Raw genomic sequence first — 19,907 nt, forward strand, 5'->3', positions numbered from 1 at the left:
ATCAACAAGGCAGGTCCTACAGGCCCTAGTTTCTACCTTCTTAACAACACTATCAACAAGGCAGGTCCTACAGGCCCTAGTTTCTACCTTCTCAACAACACTATCAACAAGGCAGGTCCTACAGGCCCTAGTTTCTACCTTCTTAACAACACTATCAACAAGGCAGGTCCTACAGGCCCTAGTTTCTACCTTCTCAACAACACTATCAACAAGGCAGGTCCTTCAGGCCCTAGTTTCTACCTTCTTAACAACACTATCAACAAGGCAGGTCCTACAGGCTCTAGTTTCTACCTTCTTAACAACACTATCAACAAGGCAGGTCCTACAGGCCCTAGTTTCTACCTTCTTAACAACACTATCAACAAGGCAGGTCCTACAGGCCCTAGTTTCTACCTTCTTAACAACACTATCAACAAGGCAGGTCCTACAGGCCCTAGTTTCTACCTTCTGAACAACACTATCAACAAGGCAGGTCCTACAGGCCCTAGTTTCTACCTTCTCAACAACACTATCAACAAGGCAGGTCCTACAGGCCCTAGTTTCTACCTTCTTAACAACACTATCAACAAGGCAGGTCCTACAGGCCCTAGTTTCTACCTTCTCAACAACACTATCAACAAGGCAGGTCCTACAGGCTCTAGTTTCTACCTTCTTAACAACACTATCAACAAGGCAGGTCCTACAGGCCCTGGTTTTGTCGCACCTAGACTACTGTTCAGTAGTGTGGTCAGGCCCTAACAGTTGGAAAAGCATTCCAGGTGAAGCTGGTTAAGAGTTCTTAATCTTTTTTGTTCTTTTTATCCCCAATTTTCGTGATATCTAATTGATATCTTATCTCATCGCTGCGACTCTCCAACGGGTTCGGGAGAGTCGAAAGGTAGAGTCATGCGTCCTCTGAAACATGACCCACCAAACCGCGCTTCTTAAAACACCCGCCCGCTTTTAACCCAGAAGCCAGACTCACCAATTTGTCGGAGGAAAACAACATTCAACTGACGACCCGAGTCAGCTTGCAGGCACCCGGCCCAACAAGAGCGTGATGAGCCAAGAAAAGCCACCACCCTATAAACGTCAAAAGCGTCACAAAATAGCAAAGTTGGGTCGGAGCTCGCAAGACGACAGCCGAATGGTGCCATATTCAACTTCACGGTCTGTTAGGATTAGATGACTTAACTGTTCTGGAGCTCAGAGGTCTGTTAGGATTAGATGACTTAACTGTTCTGGGGCTCAGAGGTCTGTTAGGATTAGATGACTTAACTGTTCTGGGGCTCAGAGGTCTGTTAGGATTAGATGACTTAACTGTTCTGGGGCTCAGAGGTCTGTTAGGATTAGATGACTTAACTGTTCTGGGGCTCAGTCTGTTAGGATTAGATGACTTAACTGTTCTGGGGCTCAGAGGTCTGTTAGGATTAGATGACTTAACTGTTCTGGGGCTCAGAGGTCTGTTAGGATTAGATGATTTAACTGTTCTGGGGCTCAGAGGTCTGTTAGGATTAGATGACTTAACTGTTCTGGGGCTCAGAGGTCTGTTAGGATTAGATGACTTAACTGTTCTGGGGCTCAGAGGTCTGTTAGGATTAGATGACTTAACTGTTCTGGGGCTCAGAGGTCTGTTAGGATTAGATTACTTAACTGTTCTGGGGCTCAGTCTGTTAGGATTAGATGACTTAACTGTTCTGGGGCTCAGAGGTCTGTTAGGGTCAGCTGTTAGATCTTGCTTCATGGTCATAACTCTTTCCTCCTCTTCCCTGTCATCACAGCTTTGTTCCACAGCTCAGCTCCTTCACTCACATTTCTGTCAGACTCTTAATGAACTGAACAAAACATATAAACGCAACATGCATCAATTTCAAAGGTTTTTTCTAAGTTACAGTTCATATAAGGAAAACAGTCAATGTATTAGACCCTAATCTATGGATTTCACATGACTGGGAATACAGATATGCATCTGTTGTTGACAGATACCTTAAATAAAAAGGTAGGGACGTGGATCAGAAAACCAGTCAGTATCTGGTGTGACCACCATTTGCCACATGCAGCGCGACACATCTCCTTCACATAGAGTTGATCAGGCTGTTGATTGTGGCCTGTGGAATGTTGTCCCACCTCCTCTTCAATGGCTGTGTGAATTTGCTGGATATTGGTGGGAACTGGAACACGCTGTCGTACACGTCGATCCACAGCATCCCAAACATGCTCATTGGGTGACATGTCTGGTGAGTTTGCAGGCCATGGAAGAACTGGGACATATTCAGCTTCCAGGAATTGTGTACAGATCCTTGTTGACATGGGGCCGTGCATTATCCTGCTGAAACGTGAGGTGATGGCGGTGGATGAATGGCACGACAACGGGCCTCAGGATCTCATCACGGGTATCTCTGTGCATTCAAATTGCAATCGATAAAATGGAATTGTGTTCATTTTCCGTAGTTTATGCCCGCCCCATACCATAACGCCACCGCCACCATGGGGCACTTTGTTCGCAACGTTGACATCAGCAAACCGCTCACCCACACGACGCCATACACGCTGTCTGACATCTGCCAGGTACAGTTGAAACCAGGATTCATCGGTGAAGAGCACACTTCTCCAGTGTGCCAGTGGCAAAATAGAGATGAGCATTTGCCCCCATGAAGTCGGTTAACCTCTTACATCTAGACGTTCCGCTAGCGGAACACCTGCTCCATTATCCAATGATGGGCGTGGCGCGAAATACAAACTCCTCTAAAATACAAAAACGTCCATTTTTCAAACATATGACTATTTCACAGCATTTTAAAGATAAGACTCTCCTTTATCTAACCACACTGTCCGATTTCAAAAAGGCTTTACAACGAAAGCAAAACATTAGATTATGTCAGCAGAGTACCAAGCCAGAAATAATCAGACACCCATTTTTCAAGCTAGCATATAATGTCACAAAAACCTAGAAGACAGCTAAATGCAACACTAACCTTTGATGATCTTCATCAGATGACAACCCTAGGACATTATGTTATACAATACATGCATGTTTTGTTCAATCAAGTTCATATTTATATCAAAAACCAGCTTTTACATTAGCATGTGACGTTCAGAACTAGCATACCCCCGCAAACTTCCGGGAATTCGCTAACATTTTACTAAATTACTCACGATAAACGTTCACAAAAAGCATAACAATTATTTTAAGAATTATAGATACAGACCTCCTCTATGCACTCGATATGTTCGATTTTAAAATAGCTTTTTGTTGAAAGCACATTTTGCAATATTCTAAGTACATAGCCCAGGCATCACGGGCTAGCTATTTAGACACCCGGCAAGTTTAGCACTCACCAATATCAGCTTTACTATTATAAAAGTTTCATTACCTTTTGTTGTCTTCGTCAGAATGCACTCCCAGGACTGCTACTTCAATAACAAATGTTGGTTTGGTCCAAAATAATCCATCGTTATATCCGAATAGCGGCGTTTTGTTCATGCGTCCCAGACACTATCTGAAATGGTAAATCAGGGTCGCGCGCATGGCGCAATTAGTGACAAAAAAAATCTAAATATTCCATTACCGTACTTCGAAGCATGTCAACCGCTGTTTAAAATCCATTTTTATGCCATTTTTCTCGTAAAAAAGCGATAATATTCCGACCAGGAATCTCCTTTTAGCTAAACAGAGGAAAGTAAACAAAGCTTTCGGTCGACGCGGGCACGCGCCTGAGTCTCACAGTACTGTAACCAGCCACTACCCAAACGCGCTACTTTGTTTCAGCCAGAGCCTGCAAAGCCACGATTCAGCTTTTTACCGCCTTCTGAGACCCTATGGCAGCCGTAGGAAGTGTCACGGGACAGCTAAGATCCTCACTCTTCAATAAACAGAGACATGAAGAACGACACCTTGTCAGACAGGCCACTTCCTGCCTGAAACCTTGTCAGGTTTTTGCCTGCCAAATGAGTTCTGTTATACTCACAGACACCATTCAAACAGTTTTAGAAACTTTGGAGTGTTTTCTATCCATATGTAATAAGTATATGCATATTCTAGTTACTGGGTAGGAGTGGTAACCAGATTAAATCGGGTATGTTTTTTATCCAGCCGTGAAAATACTGCCCCCTAGCCATAACAGGTTAAGACATTAAACTGCAGTCAGGTCAAGACCCTGGTGAAGATGACGAGCACACTGATGAGCTTCCCTGAGATTGTTTCTGACAGTTTGTGCAGAAATGTTTAGGTTGTGGAAACCAACAATTTCATCAGCTTTTCAGGTGGCTGGTCTCACGCTGGCGTGGTTACACATGGTATACGGTTGTGAGGCCGGTTGGACGCACTGCAAAATTCTCTAAAATGACATTGGAGGCGGCTTATAGTAGAGAAATGAACATTCAATTCTCTGGCAACAGCTCTGGTGGCCATTCCTGCAGTCAGCCCTGCCTATTACCCCAAATCTGGGCTCGTATAAAGAGGTTACTATTAAAAACAGCAACCACTCTGGCAGTGAGAGTGATTGTGGGGTAGCCAGCCAACACTTTGTGAGGTATTGTGCTGTAGTTATTTATAGAACAGTAGAGTAGAAGAAGTACGGTGCTGTAGTGAGTTATTTACAGAACAGTAGAGTAGAAGAGGGACGGTGCTGTAGTTATTTATAGAACAGTAGAGTAGAAGAGGTACGGTGCTGTTGTTATTTATAGAACAGTAGAGTAGAAGAGAGACGGTGCTGTAGTAAGTTATTTATAGAACCATAGAGTAGAAGAGCTACGGTGCTGTAGAGAGTTATAGAACAGTAGAGTAGAAGAGGTACGGTGCTGTAGTGAGTTATTTCTAGAACAGTAGAGTAGAAGAGGTACGGTGCTGTAGTTATTTATAGAACAGTAGAGTAGAAGACACACGGTGCTGTAGTTATTTCTAGAACAGTAGAGTAGAAGAGGGACGGTGCTGTAGTTATTTATAGAACAGTAGAGTAGAAGAGGTACGGTGCTGTAGTTATTTATAGAACAGTAGAGTAGAAGAGGTACGGTGCTGTAGTTATTTATAGAACAGTAGAGTAGAAGAGGGACGGTGCTGTAGTTATTTATAGAACAGTAGAGTAGAAGAGGTGCGGTGCTGTAGTTATTTATAGAACAGTAGAGTAGAAGAGGCACGGTGCTGTAGTTATTTATAGAACAGTAGAGTAGAAGAGAACCGGTGCGGTAGTTATTTATAGAACAGTAGAGTAGAAGAGGTGCGGTGCTGTAGTTATTTATAGAACAGTAGAGTAGAAGAGGGACGGTGCTGTAGTTATTTATAGAACAGTAGAGTAGAAGAGGTACGGTGCTGTAGTTATTTATAGAACAGTAGAGTAGAAGAGGGACGGTGCTGTAGTTATTTATAGAACAGTAGAGTAGAAGAGGTGCGGTGCTGTAGTTATTTATAGAACAGTAGAGTAGAAGAGGGACGGTGCTGTAGTTATTTATAGAACAGTAGAGTAGAAGAGGTGCGGTGCTGTAGTTATTTATAGAACAGTAGAGTAGAAGAGGTGCGGTGCTGTAGTTATTTATAGAACTGTAGAGTAGAAGAGAGACGGTGCTGTAGTAAGTTATTTATAGAACAGTAGAGTAGAAGAGGTACGGTGCTGTAGTTATTTATAGAACAGTAGAGTAGAAGAGAACCGGTGCGGTAGTTATTTATAGAACAGTAGAGTAGAAGAGGTACGGTGCTGTAGTGAGTTATTTACAGAACAGTAGAGTAGAAGAAGGACGGTGCTGTAGTTATTTATAGAACAGTAGAGTAGAAGAGGTACGGTGCTGTAGTTATTTATAGAACAGTAGAGTAGAAGAGGCACGGTGCTGTAGTTATTTATAGAACAGTAGAGTAGAAGAGGTACGGTGCTGTTGTTATTTATAGAACAGTAGAGTAGAAGAGAGACGGTGCTGTAGTAAGTTATTTATAGAACCATAGAGTAGAAGAGCTACGGTGCTGTAGAGAGTTATAGAACAGTAGAGTAGAAGAGGTACGGTGCTGTAGTGAGTTATTTATAGAACAGTAGAGTAGAAGAGGTACGGTGCTGTAGAGAGTTATAGAACAGTAGAGTAGAAGAGGTACGGTGCTGTAGTGAGTTATTTATAGAACAGTAGAGTAGAAGAGGCACGGTGCTGTAGTTATTTATAGAACAGTAGAGTAGAAGAGACACGGTGCTGTAGTTATTTACAGAACAGTAGAGTAGAAGAGGTGCGGTGCTGTAGTTATTTACAGAACAGTAGAGTAGAAGAGGGACGGTGCTGTAGTTATTTATAGAACAGTAGAGTAGAAGAGGTACGGTGCTGTAGTTATTTATAGAACAGTAGAGTAGAAGAAGGACGGTGCTGTAGTTATTTATAGAACAGTAGAGTAGAAGAGGTACGGTGCTGTAGTTATTTATAGAACAGTAGAGTAGAAGAGGGACGGTGCTGTAGTTATTTATAGAACAGTAGAGTAGAAGAGCTACGGTGCTGTAGTTATTTACAGAACAGTTGAGTAGAACAGACACGGTGCTGTAGTGAATTATTTATAGAACAGTAGAGTAGAAGAGGGACGGTGCTGTAGTTATTTATAGAACAGTAGAGTAGAAGAGGTACGGTGCTGTAGTTATTTATAGAACAGTAGAGTAGAAGAGGTACGGTGCTGTAGTTATTTATAGAACAGTAGAGTAGAAGAGAACGGTGCGGTAGTTATTTATAGAACAGTAGAGTAGAAGAGGTGCGGTGCTGTAGTTATTTATAGAACAGTAGAGTAGAAGAGGTACGGTGCTGTAGTTATTTATAGAACAGTAGAGTAGAAGAGAACCGGTGCGGTAGTTATTTATAGAACAGTAGAGTAGAAGAGGTGCGGTGCTGTAGTGAGTTATTTATAGAACAGTAGAGTAGAAGAGGTGCGGTGCTGTAGTTATTTATAGAACAGTAGAGTAGAAGAGGCACGGTGCTGTAGTTATTTATAGAACAGTAGAGTAGAAGAGGGACGGTGCTGTAGTAAGTTATTTATAGAACAGTAGAGTAGAAGAGCTACGGTGCTGTAGTTATTTATAGAACAGTAGAGTAGAAGAGGCACGGTGCTGTAGTTATTTATAGAACAGTAGAGTAGAAGAGGTGCGGTGCTGTAGTTATTTATAGAACAGTAGAGTAGAAGAGGTGCGGTGCTGTAGTTATTTATAGAACAGTAGAGTAGAAGAGGGACGGTGCTGTAGTTATTTATAGAACAGTAGAGTAGAAGAGGTACGGTGCTGTAGTTATTTATAGAACAGTAGAGTAGAAGAGGTACGGTGCTGTAGTTATTTATAGAACAGTAGAGTAGAAGAGGTACGGTGCTGTAGTTATTTATAGAACAGTAGAGTAGAAGAGGTGCGGTGCTGTAGTTATTTGTAGAACAGTAGAGTAGAAGAGCTACGGTGCTGTAGTTATTTATAGAACAGTAGAGTAGAAGAGGTGCGGTGCTGTAGTTATTTATAGAACAGTAGAGTAGAAGACACACGGTGCTGTAGTTATTTATAGAACAGTAGAGTAGAAGAGGTACGGTGCTGTACAGATGTTGTTTTGAGGCTTGGAGGGTTTCCTCGCCAGCAGGAAGGAGAACATAGAGGGATGGAGGTGTAATGTAATCTCAGACATGGCCAGGTGTAAACACACACACACACACACACACACACACACACACACACACACACACACACACACACACACACACACACACACACACACACACACACACACACACACACACACACACACACACACACACACACACACACACACACACACATAGACACACTCACACTCACACACACACACACACACACACACACACACACACACACACACACACATAGACACACTCACACACATAGAAACACACACACAGCCAGACACACACACACACACACACACACACACACACACACACACACACACACACACACACACACACACACACACACACATAGACACACTCACACTCACACACACACACACACACACACACACAGACACACACACACACACACACACACACACACATAGACACACTCACACTCACACACACACACACACACACACACACACACACACACACACACACACACACACACACACACACACACACACACACACACACACACAGACACACATAGACACACTCACACACATAGACACACACACACAGCCAGACACACACACACACACACACAGATACATACTGTTGGCCAGACGGGAGCCTCTAGGCTCAGAGACTCAGACAGGGAGAATCAGACAGAGAGAATTAGACAGGGAGACTCAGACAGGGAGACTCAGACAGGGAGAATCAGACAGGGAGACTCAGACAGGGAGACTCAGACAGGGAGACTCAGACAGGGAGACTCAGACAGGGAGAAACAGACAGGGAGACTCAGACAGGGAGACTCAGACAGGGAGACTCAGACAGGGAGAATCAGACAGGGAGACTCAGACAGGGAGACTCAGACAGGGAGAATCAGACAGGGAGACTCAGACAGGGAGACTCAGACAGGGAGAATCAGACAGGGAGAATCAGACAGGGAGAATCAGACAGGGAGAATCAGACAGGGAGAATCAGACAGGGAGACTCAGACAGGGAGAATCAGACAGGGAGAATCAGACAGGGAGAATCAGACAGGGAGACTCAGGCTAAGAGAATCAGACAGGGAGACTCAGACAGGGAGAATCAGACAGGGAGAATCAGACAGGGAGAATCAGACAGGGAGAATCAGACAGGGAGAATCAGACAGGGAGAATCAGACAGGGAGACTCAGACAGGGAGAATCAGACAGGGAGAATCAGACAGGGAGAATCAGACAGGGAGACTCAGGCTAAGAGAATCAGACAGGGAGACTCAGACAGGGAGACTCAGACAGGGAGAATTAGACAGGGATAATCAGACAGGGAGAATCAGACAGGGAGAATCAGACAGGGAGACTCAGGCTGAGAGAATCAGACAGGGAGAATCAGACAGGGAGAATCAGACAGGGAGAATCAGACAGGGAGACTCAGACAGGGAGAATCAGACAGGGAGAATCAGACAGGGAGAATCAGACAGGGAGACTCAGACAGGGAGAATCAGACAGGGAGAATCAGACAGGGAGAATCAGACAGGGAGAATCAGACAGGGAGAATCAGACAGGGAGACTCAGACAGGGAGAATCAGACAGGGAGAATCAGACAGGGAGAATCAGACAGGGAGACTCAGACAGGGAGAATCAGACAGGGAGAATCAGACAGGGAGAATCAGACAGGGAGAATCAGACAGGGAGAATCAGACAGGGAGACTCAGACAGGGAGAATCAGACAGGGAGAATCAGACAGGGAGAATCAGACAGGGAGACTCAGACAGGGAGAATCAGACAGGGAGAATCAGACAGGGAGACTCAGACAGGGAGACTCAGACAGGGAGACTCAGACAGGGAGAATCAGACAGGGAGAATCAGACAGGGAGAATCAGACAGGGAGACTCAGACAGGGAGAATCAGACAGGGAGAATCAGACAGGGAGAATTAGAAAGTTGAAATATAAAGCCAAAAGGCCTTAGTATGTGTCTGATTCTCTCAGTCTGATTCTCCCTGTCTGATTCTCCCTGTCTGATTCTCCCTGTCTGATTCTCCCTGTCTGAGTCTCCCTGTCTGATTCTCCCTGTCTGATTCTCTCAGCCTGATTCTCCCTGTCTGAGTCTCCCTGTCTGAGTCTCCCTGTCTGATTCTCCCTGTCTGAGTCTCCCTGTCTGATTCTCCCTGTCTGATTCTCCCTGTCTGAGTCTCCCTGTCTGATTCTCCCTGTCTGATTCTCTCAGCCTGAGTCTCCCTGTCTGAGTCTCCCTGTCTGATTCTCCCTGTCTGAGTCTCCCTGTCTGAGTCTCCCTGTCTGATTCTCCCTGTCTGATTCTCCCTGTCTGAGTCTCTGAGCCTAGAGGCTGGGACTGCTCCCGTCTGGCCAACAGTATGTATCTGTGTGTGTGTGTGTGTCTGGCTGTGTGTGTGTGTCTATGTGTGTGAGTGTGTCTATGTGTGTGTGTGTGTGTGTGTGTGTGTGTGTGTGTGTGTGTGTGTGTGTGTGTGTGTGTGTGTGTGTGTGTGTGTGTGTGTATCCTAAACGTCACCCTATTTCCTGAATAGTTCTGCTGACGTGTCCTATAGTATATTGTTAACCTGGCCTATAGGACTGTTAACCTGGCCTATAGGACTGTTAACCTGGCCTATAGTACTGATGACCTGGCCTATAGTACTGGTAACCTGGCCTATAGTACTGATGACCTGGCCAATAGTACTGTTAACCTGGCCTATAGTACTGGTAACCTGGCCTATAGTACTGGTAACCTGGCCTATAGTACTGGTAACCTGGCCTATAGTACTGATGACCTGGCCTATAGTACTGATGACCTGGCCTATAGTACTGGTAACCTGGCCTATTGTACTGTTAACCTGGCCTATAGTACTGGTAACCTGGCCTATAGTACTGATGACCTGGCCTATAGTACTGGTAACCTGGCCTATAGTACTGATGACCTGGCCTATAGTACTGATGACCTGGCCTATAGTACTGATGACCTGGCCTATAGTACTGATGACCTGGCCTATAGTACTGTTAACCTGGCCTATAGTACTGTTGACCTGGCCTATAGTACTGTTAACCTGGCCTATAGTACTGGTAACCTGGCCTATAGTACTGGTAACCTGGCCTATAGTACTGGTAACCTGGCCTATAGTACTGATGACCTGGCCTATAGTACTGATGACCTGGCCTATAGTACTGGTAACCTGGCCTATTGTACTGTTAACCTGGCCTATAGTACTGTTAACCTGGCCTATAGTACTGGTAACCTGGCCTATAGTACTGGTAACCTGGCCTATAGTACTGGTAACCTGGTCTATAGTACTGATGACCTGGCCTATAGTACTGATGACCTGGCCTATAGTACTGGTAACCTGGCCTATTGTACTGTTAACCTGGCCTATAGTACTGGTAACCTGGCCTATAGTACTGATGACCTGGCCTATAGTACTGGTAACCTGGCCTATAGTACTGATGACCTGGCCTATAGTACTGGTAACCTGGCCTATAGTACTGATGACCTGGCCTATAGTACTGGTTAACCTGGCCTATAGTACTGATGACCTGGGCTACAGGAAACAGTAGGCCATTTGGGACACAGAAACACCGAATATCTTCATTTTTCCCATAATCTCCAGCAGGATCTGAGATGAGGAGGAGGAGGAGGAGGGAGAGGATGGAGAAGAGGAGGAAGAGGGGGAGAGGAGGAGAAGGAGGGGAGAAGAGGAGAGAGGAGGGAGGGAGAGGATGGAGAAGAGGACGAAGAGGGGGAGAGGAGGTGGAGAAGAGGAGGGGAGAGGAGGAGGAGGAGGAGGAGGCAGAAGAGGAGGGGGAGAGGAGGGGAGGGAGGAAGAGGAGGGGAGATGAATAGGAGGAGGGGGAGGGAGGAAGAGGAAGAGGAGGTGGAGGAGGGAGAGAGGAGGAGGAGGGGGAGAGGAGGGGGAGGACAAAAAGGAGAAGTGGGTGAAAAGGAGGAGGAGGGGGGAGAGGAGGAAGAGGAGGAGGAGGAGGGGGAGGAGGAGGAGGAGGAGGAGGAGGGGGAGAGGAGGAAGAGGAGGAGGAGGAGCGGGAGGAGGAGGAGGAGGGGGAGAGGAGGAAGAGGAGGGAAGAGGAGGAAGAGGAGGGGAGAGGAGGAAGAGGAGGGGAGAGGAGAAGAAAGAGGGGGAGAGGAGGAGGAGGGGAATCAATCAAATGTATTTTGAATCCCTTTTACCTTCACCTGATGTCACAAAGTGCTGTACAGAAACCCAGCCTAAAACCCCAAACAACAAGCAATGCAGGTGTAGAAGCACGGTGGCTAGGAAAAACTCCCTAGAAAGTCCAAAACCTAGGAAGAAACCTAGAGAGGAACCAGGCTATGAGGGGTGGCCAGTCCTCTTCTGTCTGTGCTGGGTGGAGATTAAAAACCTAGAGAGGAACCAGGCTATGAGGGGTGGCCAGTCCTCTTCTGGCTGTACTGGGTAGAGAGGAACCAGGCTATGAGGGGTGGCCAGTCCTCTTCTGGCTGTACTGGGTAGAGAGGAACCAGGCTATGAGGGGTGGCCAGTCCTCTTCTGGCTGTGTCCCGGGTGGAGATTAAAAGAGTACATTTAAGGCCAGATCGTTCTTCAAGATGTTGAAATGTTCATAGACGACCGGCAGGGTCAAATAATAATAATCACAGTGGTTGTCGAGGGTGCAACAGGTCAGCACCTCAGGAGTAAACGTCAGTTGGCTTTTCATAGCCGATCATTCAGAGGTCGAGACAGCAGGTGTGGTATGGAGAGAGAGTGAGCGGGGGGGAGAGAGTCGAAAACAGCAGGTCTGGGACAAGGTAGAACATCCGGTGAATAGGTCAGGGGTTCCCGAGCCACGGGCAGAACAGTTGAAACTGGAGCAGCAGCACAACCAGATGGACTGTGGACAGCCAGGAGACATCAGGCCAGGTAATCCTGAGGCATGATCCTAGGGCTCAGATCCTCCGGGAGGGGAGGGAGAGAGGTAGAATTAGAAGGAGCATACTTAAATTCACACAGCACACCAGACAAGACAGGAGAATTACACCAGATGTGACAGACTGACCCTACCCCCCCGAAACGGTGGACACTGAGACAGGGGTGGGTTGGGGGACACTGCGGCCCCGTCCGACGATACCCCCGGACAGGGCCAACCAGGCAGGGTATAACACAACCCACTTTGCCAAAGCACAGACCCCACACCACTAGAGGGATATCAACAGACCAGGCTGAGTATAGACCCCACACCACTAGAGGGATATCAACAGACCAGGCTGAGTATAGACCCCACACCACTAGAGGGATATCAACAGACCACCAGGCTGAGTATAGACCCCACACCACTAGAGGGAGCTCAACAGACCACCAACTTACTACCCTGAGACAAGGCTGAGTATAGTCCACAAAGATCTCCTCCACCGCACAAGCCCGATGGGGCGCAAAACCGGACAGGAAGATCACGTCTGTGACTCAACCCACTCGTGAGGTGGAAGGGAGGAGGGAGGAAGAGGAGGAGGAGAAGAGGGAGGAAGAGGAGGAGGAGGATCAGATAGCAATCTCCTTGTGTCAGTCTTCCTGTCGGAAGCAGCGATTAGAGCCAGAGACAACGATCTCAGAGACAGCGATTTTCAACAACTCTAGATAAATAAATGAGGCGATCGCCTTCAAACTTTAAGTCCTGTTTCAATTAAGACCTGAGCTCCGGGCCACCGTGCTGCAGAAGTACTGTAGTGATATTGACTGACTGGCTTCTAGAGGCTAGACGATAGACAATAGAGGAGAGAGGAGAGAGGAGAGGGGCTAAAGGAGAGAGGATAGAGGAGAGAGGATAGAGAATAGAGGATAGAGGATAGAGGATAGACAATAGACAATAGACAATAGAGGAGAGAGGCTAGAGGAGAGAGGCTAGAGGAGAAAGGAGAGAGTCTAGAGGAGAGAGGATAGAGTATAAAGGATAGAGGCTAGAGGATAGAGGCTAGAGGAGAGAGGCTAGAGGAGAGAGTATAAAGGATAGAGGCTAGAGCCTAGAGGCTAGAGGATAGAGGATAGAGGATAGAGGAGAGAGGCTAGAGGATAGAGGAGAGAGGCTAGAGGAGAGAGGATAGAGTATAAAGGATAGAGGCTTGAGGCTTGAGGATAGAGGATAGAGGCTAGAGGAGAGAGGCTAGAGGAGAGAGAATAGAGTATAAAGGATAGAGGCTTGAGTCTAGAGGCTAGAGTCTAGAGGAGAAAGGATAGAGCCTAGAAGTTAGAGGCTAGAGGTTAAAGGCTAGAGGAGAGAGGATAGAGGCTAGAGCCTAAAGTTGAGAGGAGAGAGGATAGAGGATAGAGGCTAGAATATAGAGGCTAGAGGAGAGAGGATAGAGTATAAAGGATAGAGGCTAGAGGCTAGAGGAGAGAGGATAGAGGATAGAGACTAAATGCTAGAATATAGAGCCTAGAGGAGAGAGGATAGAGTATAAAGGATAGAGGCTAGAGGCTAGAGGAGAGAGTCTAGAGGATAGAGGCTAGAGACTAGAGGAGAGAGGAGAGAGGAGAGAGCCTAGAAGTTAGAGGATAGAGGCTAGAGGAGAGAGTATAGAGGAGAGAAGATAGAGTATAGAGGCTTGAGGCTAGAGGCTAGAGGATTAGAGGCTAGAGGCTAGAGGTTAGAGGTTAGAGGTTAGAGGATAGAGGATAGAGGCTAGAGACTAGAGGCTAGAGGGTAGATGCTAGATGCTAGAGGGTAGAGGGTAGATGCTAGAGGGTAGAGTCTAGAGGATAGAGGGTAGATGCTAGATGCTAGAGGGTAGAGGGTAGAGGGTAGATGCTAGATGCTAGAGGGTAGAGGGTAGAGGATAGATGCTAGAGGATAGATGATAGAGGGTAGATGCTAGATGCTAGAGGGTAGAGGGTAGAGGGTAGAGGATAGAGGGTAGATGCTAGATGCTAGAGCGTAGAGGCTAGAGGATAGAGGATATAGGGTAGATGCTAGATGCTAGAGGGTAGAGGGTAGATGCTAGAGGGTAGAGGCTAGAGGATAGAGGGTAGATGCTAGATGCTAGAGGCTAGAGGGTAGAGGGTAGAGCCTAGAGGAGGGAGGATAGAGGAAAGATGAGACACATTTGACCCCAATAACTACCGTGGAAGAAGTGTCAACGGATTCGTACATTTCCTCAATAAAAACAATTTATTGAGAAAATGTCACAAACGTTACAAAATTATCGTACGACAGACCACGTATTCACCCTGCGCACCCTAACTGACAAACAAACAAACTAAAACAAAGGCAAAGTCTTCTCATGCTTTGTTGATTTAAAAAAAGCTTTAGATTCAATTTGTCATGAGGGTCTGAGGGTCTGAGGGTCTGAGGGTCTGAGGGTCTGCTATACAAATTGATGGAAAGTGTTGTTGGGGGGAAAAGCAAACAGCATTATATAATCCATGCACACAAACAACAAGTATGCGGTTAAAATTGACATAAAAAACACACATTTCTTTCTACAGGGCCGTGGGGTGAGACAGGGATGCAGCTTAAGCCCCACCTTCTTCAACACCTGGTCTCACCCTACTAGAATCTGAAGTCAAATGTCTACTGTTTGCTGATGATCTGGTGCTTCTGTCGCCAACCAAGGAGGGCCTACAGCAGCACCTAGATCCTCTGCACAGATTCAGTCAGACCTGGGCCCTGACAGACCTGGGGCCCTGACAGATCTGGGCCCTGACAGACCTGGGGCCCTGACAGACCTGGGGCCCTGACAGACCTGGGCCCTGACAGACCTGGGGCCCTGACAGACCTGGGGCCCTGACAGACCTGGGCCCTGACAGACCTGGGGCCCTGACAGACCTGGTCCCTGACAGACCTGGGGCCCTGACAGACCTGGTCCCTGACAGACCTGGGTCCCTGACAGACCTGGTCCCTGACAGACCTGGGGCCCTGACAGACCTGGGCCCTGACAGACATGGGGCCCTGACAGACCTGGACCCTGACAGACCTGGGGCCCTGACAGACCTGGGGCCCTGACAGACCTGGACCCTGACAGACCTGGGGCCCTGACAGACCTGGGGCCCTGACAGACCTGGGGCCCTGACAGACCTGGGGCCCTGACAGACCTGGACCCTGACAGACCTGGGGCCCTGACAGACCTGGACCCTGACAGACCTGGGGCCCTGACAGACCTGGGGCCCTGACAGACCTGGACCCTGACAGACCTGGGGCCCTGACAGTACATCTCAGTAAGACAAAAATAACAGTGTTAAAAAAAATACAAATTCCATCTAGACACCGTTGCCCTAGAGCACAAAAAAAACTATACATACCTCGGCCTAAACATCAGCGCCACAGGTAACTTCCACAAAGCTGTGAACGATCTGAGAGACGAGGCAAGAAGGGCCTTCTATGCCATCAAAAGGAACATCAAATTCAACATCCCAATTAGGATCTGGCTAAAAATACTTCAATCAGTTATATAACCCATTGCCATTTATGTACAATGTAAAACACCAAATAATGCATGCAGAGCAGAATTAGTCCGATAACCCGCTAATTATCAACATCCAGAGAAGAGACATTAAATTCTTCAACCACCTTAAATTAAAGGAAGCGATTCCCAAACCTTCCATAACAAAGCCATCACCTGCAAAGAGATGAACCTGGAGAAGAGTCCCCTAAGCAAGCTGGTCCTTCCATAACAAAGCCATCACCTACAGAGAGATGAACCTGGAGAAGAGTCCCCTAAGCAAGCTGGTCCTGGGGCTCTGTTCACAAACACAAACAGACCCCACAGAGCCCCAGGACAGCAACACAATTAAACCCAACCAAATCATGAGAAAACAAAAAGATAATTACTTAACACATTGGAAATAATTAACAAAAACCAGAGCAAACTAGAATGCTATTTGGCCCTAAACAGAGAGTACACAGTGGCAGAATACCTGACCGCTGTGACTGACCCAAACTTAAGGAAAGCTTTGACTATGTACAGACTCAGTGATTATAGCCTTGCTATTGAGAAAGGCCACCGTAGGCAGACCTGACCACTGTGACTGACCCAAACTTAACCTCTGACCCCTTCCCGCTCCAATCCCTTTAGCGGGATCGATTTGACAACATCCAGTGAAATTGCTGCGTGCCAAATTCAAAAAACAGAAATACCCATAATAACAATTCATAAAACATACAAGTGTTATACATCAAAATAAAGCTTAACTTCTTGTTAACTTCTTTGTGATCTGGGGGCAGTATTGAGTAGCTTGGATGAATAAGGTGCCCATAGTAAACTGCCTGCTACTCAGGCCCAAAAGCTAGAATATGTATATAATTAGTAGATTTGGATAGAAAACACTCTGAAGTTTCTAAAACTGTTTGAATGATGTCTGTGAGTATAACAGAACTCATATGGCAGGCAAAAACCTGAGAAAAAAATACAACCAGGAAGTGGGAAATCTGAGATTATAGTTTTTCAAGTGATTGCCTATCCAATATACAGTGTCTGTGGGGTCATATTGCACTTCCTAAGGCTTCCACTAGATGTCAACAGTCTTTAGAATGTTGTTTCATGCTTCTACAGTGAATGGGGAGAGAATAAGAGCTGTTGGAATCAGGGGTCTGGCAGATGAGCAATGAGCGACGTAACGTGCGCAGCCGTGAGCGTGAGCTGCATTCCTTTTCATTTCTAAAGACAAAGGATTTGTCCGGTTGGAATATTATTGAAAATTTATGATAAAAACATTCTAAAGATTGATTCTATACATCATTTGACATGTTTCTACAAACTGTAATGCAACTTTTTTGACTTTTTGTCTGGACTTAGTGCATGCGCCTTGTGCATTTGGAATAGTGAACTGAACGCGCAAACAAAAACGAGGTATTTGGACATAAATATTGACTTTATCGAAACAAAACGGACATTTATTGTGGAATTGGGATTCCTGGGAGTGCATTCCGATGAAGATCATCAAAGGTAAGTGAATATTTATAATGCTATTTCTGACTTTTGTTGACTCCACAACATGGCGGGTATCTGTATGGCTTGTTTTGGTGGCCGAGCGCTGTACTCAGATTATTGCGTGCTTTTGCCGTAAAGCTTTTTTGAAATCTGACACAGCGGTTGCATTAAGGAGAAGTGTACCTTTAATTCTATGTAAAACACTTGTATCTTATATCAACGTTTATGATGAGTATTTCTGTAAATTGATGTAACTCCCTGCAAAATCACCGGATGTTTTGGAGGCAAAACATTACTGAACATAACGCGCCAATGTAAACTGAGATTTTTTGGATATAAATATGAACTTTACCGAATTTTATCTCCATTTCTGCTTTTTGTGACTCCTCTCTTTGGCTGGAAAATGGCTGTATGTTTTTTTGTGACTAGGCGCTGTCCTAACATAATCATATGGTATGCTTTCGTCGTAAAGCCTTTTTGAAATCAGACGCTGCGGCTGGATTAACAAGAAGTGTATCTTTAAAATGGTGTATAATACTTGTATGATTGAGGAATTTTAATTATGAGATTTCTGTGGTTTTGAATTTGGCGCCCTGCAATTTCACTGGCTGTTGTCGAGGTGGGACGTTATCTACCAGAGAGGTTAATCCAACCGATGTGTCAGATTTCAAAAAGGCTTTACCGAGAAAGCAGACCATGCGATTATCTGAGGACAGCGCCAGCAGACAAACTCATGAAAATCAGATTTCAACCAGACAGGTGCGCGACAAAAGTCAGAAATAGCTATATAAGATCTTCTTCTGTTGGTACTCCAAAATGTCCCAGGACCATCACAAAATGGTCCTTTTGTTCGATAATATCCTTCTTTATGTCCCAAAAATGTCAATTTATTTGGCGCGTTTGATTCAGAAATACACCGCTTTCAACTCACCCAACATGCCTACAAAGTATCTAATAAGTTACCTGTAAACTTGGTCCAAACATTTCAAACAACGTTCCTAATCCAACCTTAGGTACCCTAAAACGTAAATAATCGATAAAATTTAAGACGGGAAATACTGTGCTCAATACCGGATAAAAAACAACGTGAAGCGCGTTCCAGGTCACGCGCACCAAAAGACTTGGGTCCATCTGAGTGACATATGGAAAGAACAGGACGACTTCTTCATTTGTCAAAAGAAAAACATCAACCAATTTCTAAAGACTGTTGACATCTAGTTGAAGCCATAGTTTTAGAAACTTGTGTTTTCTATCCAAATCTACTAATAATATGAATATCCTAACTTCTGGGCCTGAGTAGCAGGCAGTTTACTTTGGACACGCTTTTCATCCAGACGTGAAAATACTGCCCCCATAGCCCAAAGAGTTAAGGAAAGCTTTGACTGTGTACAGACTCAGTGAGCATAGCCTTGCATGGTGATCTTAGGCTTGTGTGCGGCTGCTCGGCCATGGAAACCCATTCATGAAGCTCCAGACAAACAGCTCTTATGCTGACGTTTCTTTCAGAGGCAGTTTGGAACACGGAATTGAGTGTTACAACTGAGGACAGATGATTTTTACGTGCTATGCGCTTCAGCACTCGGTCGTCCCGTCCCAAGCTTGTGTGGCCTACAACTTCACGGCTGAGCCGTTGTTGCTTCTAGATGTTTCCACTTCACAATAACAGCACTTACAGTTGACCGGGGGGCAGCTCTAACAAGGCAGAAATATGATGAACTGACTTGTTGGAAAGGTGGCATCCTGTGACGGTGCCACGTTGAAAGTCACTGAGCTCTTCAGTATGGGCCATTCTACTGCCAATGTTTGTCTATGGAGATTGCATGGCTGTGTGCTCAATTGTATACACCTGTCAGCAAAGGGTGTGGCTAAAATAGCCAAATCCAATCATTTGAAGGGGTGTCCACATACTTTTGTTTATATAGTGTATTAGAACCTAGTGATGATATACCATTACAACTTCCTGCATTTTATTGAGTAACGTGCTGTTGTTATGTTGTCCTGTTGTCCTGTTGTCCTCTTGTCCTGTTGTTATGTTGTCCTCTTGTCCTCTTGTACATTTAAAATTTTTTTTTTACATTTTAGTCATTTAGCAGACGCTCTTATCCAGAGCGACTTACAGTAGTGAATGCATACATTTCATACATTTTTTTCTCCGTACTGGTCCCCCGTGGGAATCGAACCAACAACCCTGGTGTTGCAAACACCATGCTCTACCAACTGAGCCACACGGGACCCAGTATGTGTTATCCTGCTATTGTCCTGTTGTCCTATTGTCCTGTTGTCCTGTTGTCCTATTGTCCTGTTGTCCTATTGTCTTGTTGTCCTGTTGTCCTGTTGTCCTGTTGTCCTGTTGTCCTATCGTCCTGTTGTCCTATTGTCCTATCGTCCTGTTGTCCTGTTGTCCTATTGTCCTATCGTCCTGTTGTCTTGTTGTCCTATTGTCCTGTTG

This window comes from Salmo salar, chromosome ssa06 (assembly GCF_905237065.1).
Source record: "Salmo salar chromosome ssa06, Ssal_v3.1, whole genome shotgun sequence".
NCBI lineage: Eukaryota > Metazoa > Chordata > Actinopteri > Salmoniformes > Salmonidae > Salmo > Salmo salar.